A 6,520-nucleotide genomic window follows, 5' to 3' on the forward strand; every position below is an offset into this window, starting at 1 on the left:
GTAACAATCATATACAACCACTCGCTCATAGAAAGATCCGTATCCGAAGATAGGAAAGTTTCTCAAACCGCTGAAGGCAGCAGGTGTAATCCACCGAATTACAGAATCTTATCACTAACGGCGATTTGCAATATGATTTCGTAACATAAATTGTACTCGAAAATAATGATCATCTCGAAGATGACGATTTACTGACAAATGGCCAACACGGATTCAAAAAATATCATTGATGCGAAACAAAATTAGCTCAATTATTCTCAGGAAGTAATGGATGCTATTGACAGGGGAGGTCAAATTGATCTCATATTTTTTTATTTCCAGAAGTCTTTTGAGACCATTCCTCACGAAGAGCTTCTAATGAAATTGCGATCCTATGGAGTGCCTCTCAGTTGTGAGACCTGATTTCTGATATCCTTCAGAACGGATTAGAGTTCGTAATTACTGCCGGAAAATAATCGAGTAAAAGGGAAGTAATAACTGGCGTTCCTCGAAGGAAGTGTTTCAGGCTCATTGTTGTTCCTGATGTACATAAAACATTTAGGAGACAATCTGAGGAGACCTTTTAGGTGGTTTCCAGACGATGCTGTCATTTACCGCCTTGTTAAGTCATCAGATGATCAAAAGGAATTGAAAAATGATTTAGTCAAGATATCTGTATGGTGCAAATAGCGGCGATTGACTCTAAATCGTGAAAGGTATGAAGTCATCCAGATGAGCACTAACAAGAATTCCGTAGGTTTCAGTTATACTATAAGCTCTAAACTCAACTAAGTAGTTAGGGATTACAGTCAGGAAGAACTTAAATTGGAAAGACCACATAGATAATGTTGTGCGGAAAGGAAATCAAAGACTGCTGTGTGGTGTGGGATCCGCATCACATAGGACTGACGGAGCACATCAAAAAGTTCAAAGAAGGGCAGTTTGTTTCGCATTATTAAAGGAAAGAGTTCCATGGACATGACACATAAATAGAGTGGGAGTAATTAAAGCCCTTTTTTAAAGGGGCTGGACCGTTTTATGACATGTCAATCACCAACCTTCCTCTCACAGACTGAAAAGATTTAGTTGGATCTCACCTACAAGGAAAGAAATGCTCGTGATAATAAAATATGAGAAACCAGAACTCGCTTTTTAAAGATTTAAGTGTTCGTTTTTACCTCACACTGTACGAGAGTGGAACGGTAGAAAAGCAGAGTAAAGTTGGTTCGATGAACCTTCTGTCTGCACTTAATTGTGAAATGCAGAGTAGTCATACTTTTGTGTTGGCTGAAGAGCCAACACCGTGTTACGAGTAGAGGCCGAAATGCACGCGTTTTAGCTCACGCAGGCTGGCGTGAGGAAGGAAGAACTATACTGACGTAAGGTCTGGAACATGACAAGGAATGAGAATTCAGAAAACGGACGTAATTAGTTTGATACTTAACTTTAATCCATTAATGATGAAGTCGCTCTTGACTGTACATGATTCACAGTATCTGTTCAGAATGCATTCTTGAAGACAGTTCTTATAGTAACTGAATATGGCGCCTTCCTAGGTCGTAGCAAATGACGTAGCTGAAGGCTATGCTAAACTGTCGTCTCTGTAAATGAGAACGTATGTAGACAGTGAACCATCGCTAGCAAAGTCGGCTGTACAACCGGGGCGAGTGCTAGGAAGTCTCTCTAGACTAGCCCTGCCGTGTGGCGGCGCTCGGTCTGCAATCACTGATAGTGGCGACACGCGGGTCCGACATATACTAACGGACCGCGGCCGATTTAAAGGCTATCACCTAGCAAGTGTGGTATCTGGCGGTGACACCGCACATACAGATGTAGAAAGTTGTAGGTGTAGAAAAATAAGTGGTTCCCATCTGAAAAGCTGACCCTATGAAAGCAAGAGGGCTAGTTAGGGCGTGACCATTTCCAGTACAGACAGGGGTCCTCTTTAGTTATATTAACTTTTTACCTAGAAGATTTTGTTGATGCTATGCGTCATTTTCAATACATTTAGTTGTCTCCAGTAGACACAAACACACTGTACATGCAATCACGTCCACGGGATACGACGGGAAACACTTTCCCACCCATTCTCTCTGTATACTGCAAAAGGGTGCTGACATAAAATCACATCATTAGCAGAAAATAATATAGCAGTCGGTGGTCTCTTTCTTGGAAGATTTGAAAGTATCAATGGGTTTTATATCAACAACGATTTTGTGAGTAACGCCTTTCTGATAGAATTCAACTTTCCATTTCTTTGACCCAATTATCTCAGTTTTTAATTTTTGCCGGAAGTATGTATGTGCACACAGTTATGTATATTAGAACTTAGGCGTTATGTGGTACGTGTTATACATGATATTTTATCCTTGAAGCATAACGGGATACACGATTTTTAATAACATCCTGACACCAGATTGACGTCATTTCCTGGAGAGGGAAAACTGCATATCATAGCGTTCTTGCCTTATGGCGTAATGCATTTCGTGTTAGCTGTTAGGCGTTAGTTGTTACTGAGTCTTAATTGTATGCAAATTGAAGGAGGAGGAGGGGCGGATTAAGGAAAGGTGTTATTGGTGTCAGTTGTTCGCCAGCAGCTGCGACGAGTGAAAGTTTCTTCCAGACGGGGATTCGAGCCCAGGATCTCCCGCTTACTATGCAGTAGCTATAACCTGGACACCGTGTTTAGTGCAACTGTGCAGACTACTTCGGCACGCCTGTGGACCGACCCACACTTCAACCTAGCGCCACCTATCCTCAACTTTTCTCCATGTCCTCCATGCTCGCTACTTAGTGATTCCCACTAAAGGTCGGGTGTTACCGTGCATCTGCACTGAATGTGGTGGATCAATTGCCCATCGAGACGATCAATTATATCACAGCGTTGTGTCTGTCCTTTCTGACTGTCCACCACATTCAAGATAGATGACGCTAATGGGGACTGTGGGTCGGCCGAGAGTCATGGGGTGATTTTCGGTGCAGTTCCGATAGACACTGTGTTCTGGTGACGCAGGGATTAACAAAACTGCCTCATAAGCAAAAGATACAGAGGTCGAATGCCGGTTCAATCACAGTTAGTATTTCGTAAAATGTAGTTTCTAACGTAACGTGTCTAACGTCACTCCTACCAAAATCCTTGAGTAGTGGCACATCACGCCATTGTTAAGTAAGACGTGGCGTGGGGATTGAACTGGATGGACTTGCGACAACTGTCGCTCAGACTTGATTCTTTGCCGATGCCCATTCTGGGACATGTAAAGTATGCGTTTAAAGTATATTTCGGCTGGTGACAAAATGCTGGAGTTCAGTCATAAGCAGTTAATATGTGAAGTGGGAAAATAGGCTGGAAGTGGCGTGTTATCAATCTGTTTATTATTAGAATGAAGTGATATTCTCGCCGCTGATGATCTTTCGGTTATGAATCATAATTTGCTGGAATTTTCTCAGCTTGGAGATGAGATGTGATAACTCACAAGTGACAAAGAATATTAACTGAATCTTCCCAACAATGATTAGCTATGTTGAGGCATTGTTACAAAATGAACTCTTACGTGAGTAAAGTTTTAGTGTGTGGCATTTCTGCCACTGTTATCGCTTCACACACGTTTAACCAACCTTGGAAAATTTTGATATGAGTCGTCTTTGATCTGATTTCGATGTAATTACGAATGTATAAACACTTATTTTGAGAACACTCGGCCACCACAATATGCATAATTTTGTGGCGGCGTTCGTAGTGACAAACAATTCGCTGTAGAAACGGCTTACGAAGTCACCGCCACACTTTTAATAGCGGGCCGACCGGTCCGCTGGAACAGTGAACAGAAAGATGAAAACCCAAACACTCTGATCAAATAAAAGTCGGTACTTATCTTTATTAACGAAGATACAGAAACACAGTAGTGAACTCCGTGTCTACAGAAATCTGTCTAGTTCGAGTCGGAGCGGCTAGGTCAACGTCGGCTAACGACAAACAACAACTCTGCTGCGATGAACACACAACTGACTAGCAAGTACACAATTCGGTGGCGAGTATACAACTGAGCGGCGAATACAGAACTGTCCTAGCGCTCGCGACTCCAGCGCTTAAGAAACCAGAAGCCAGCGGTGGCGCGCGCAGACTTGCGGCGATTTCCTGTCTCGCTGGCGCTGCTTATGCGGACGGCGTCCGGACTTTGATGCTGCCAACCTTTTGGCAGCGGGCTCGGGTGGCATTACTGGCTAGGATATAACAGATAACTTGTATAAGAGTTACTGTCTCTTTATTTTTAGTTGTACTGAAATTCCCTGAGCATGACTGTGTTGTAGAATTCACATGCCGTACCGCAACGAAGTCAAAACTGCACCCAAGGTAAGTTCAATTGTGTTTTTCAGGATGAGGAAAAGCGGCTGGCCTTCAGGGACGCAGTGCTGGCAAGTAGGTAAGCATCGGTACTGTTTCATGCACGCCTTTGAAGTGCTGCTTACTTTAATAGTGTTATACGTCAGAAAATACATTCGTTATTATTACCTGACATTTCAATTTATCTCAGGGTTGAGCGACGTATTCTGTTGTGTTTTCAGAAACACAATTGATAAATTCATACTAAGAATTAATCTGGCCATGAGAGTATTTAGAAATGTACGAACATGGTGAATAGGGCTGCCAAAAAATAGCATCCTTGTGTATGGAATAATTATTACTAGTGTATGTAGACTTTTTCGAATATGTTCCCAGTATAAGGTAGGAGTAAGCAACACTGGAGCAAGCCAGTGTTTTGAGATGTGGCCTGCTTTTGACGCACTGGTAGAATATTATGATACACAAAGCACTTTGGCAGGAGCAGATAATGTCGGAGGTCGGTCGTACAGGTGAGCATTGATCAGTCCCACAGCCATTGGGGAGCAGACAGATTGGTGCCTGAATGTGTCAGCAGCAGGGGTCTTCAGAACTGAGCAGTTAGGTGAGTGCTCTACTGTGACACGACAGCCAGCACAGCTGCAGAGTATGAGCTCAGAGTTGCAACAAAAGCTGAACTCTTACATTCTTTCCAAATTATGGGCTCAATTGTAGCCCAGGAATGCAAAATGGCTGACCAAAATAAAGATCCAGTAGAAACCAATGTACAGAATGATCAGCTAACTGACATGGATATTATTAAGAGAGAATTACATAGTAAAGAATTTTTAATCCGGGTTTGTATCCTGGTTTCTGACGAGGAGATGAAGGCAGAATCGCCAGTTGTCGAGTTTGTAAAAACAGGGAAAAGGGAATTGTTAGAAATCATTCTGAGTGATTCAATTCTTGTGAAAATGAGGATAATCCGGTAAGGACCAATTCAGTAGTGGAGCAATTAGCTCCAGAAATTCAGTAGGATGGGTAAAGAGTCTTTCCGTTGTCGTTAAGTGCCACGGTAGCTAACCTGAAGGAGGAATTGCGAAAAGACATGGAAGTTAAATAACCGAAATAGAAACCGAAATTGAGAACGGAAGTGCAATTACAAATCTGAAGTTGTTTAAATTTGAAATAGAAGGAAAGTGAGGTATTGGTCAACACTCTGCACTCTATAACCTGCAGTCGGAACAACAGTTCGAGACAGAACCGATGAGTATTGTTGCTCAAGTAGATTCTAATATTTTTGCAGTGCACAGTAGTCTCTAGCAAAAAGTGGAAGGGGTTGGAAGAGAATAAAACTGGTTATTGCTACGGTAGAGATAGAGATAAAGCAAGCAGTTTATGTACATAAAATTAACAGCAGTTTAACGAGCTAAAGTGTTTAAATAAGTTTGACACAGAGTAATATTTTTAAGGTGCATGTGACAGGGATGACTGATTACAAAGTGAGCAGCATATGAATCTTTCCAAAGACAACAGGTTATGAATAATCACAAACTGGACGTGCAACTGACATAAAATGTACAAGAAATCTCTAAATTGTTAAGAAGGCGAGTACAGTTTTCGTCTGATACTTGGGTGGAATCAGCTTTCATTCGCGGTAGGTGTGTGTGTGTGTGTGTGTGTGTGTGTGTGTGTGTGTGTGTGTGTGTGTGTGAGTTCTTAAAGGACCAAACTGCAGAAGTCATCTGTCCCTAGACTTACACACTATTTAAACTGCCGTAAACTATCCTATGCTAAGAAAAACACACACACCCATGCCTGAGGGAGGAATCGAACCTCTGGCGGGAGGTGAGAGGTATGAAATTTAAACACTTCGATCCCCACGGAAACGAGCAACCAGAGTTGTTCATACAGGAATGTGTTATCTGTATGTTGGTTAGAGTAAGAGAATGTTTCTTTTGTTGTAAGGGATGGCGTTAGATGAACTATTGAGGTTTCCATTACTTTTACTGATGTAATCTAATTTAAGGACCCATTCTTAAAAGTACTTTTATCAGCAGAAATTCAGAGGAAGTTATTAGTGGAATCCTCGGGAGGTAGAAAATATTAAGCAGATCGTGGGTGCATGAAAGAAGTTTGCGAATTTAAAGGAAACGAGAAAAATATCATGACTCCAGTATGGCTATTGAATAGTTCGCAGTAGGCATTCCATACCCACTGGGA

The sequence above is a fragment of the Schistocerca serialis genome, chromosome 6, assembly GCF_023864345.2.
Source record: "Schistocerca serialis cubense isolate TAMUIC-IGC-003099 chromosome 6, iqSchSeri2.2, whole genome shotgun sequence".
In the NCBI taxonomy this organism is placed as follows: Eukaryota; Metazoa; Arthropoda; class Insecta; order Orthoptera; family Acrididae; genus Schistocerca; species Schistocerca serialis.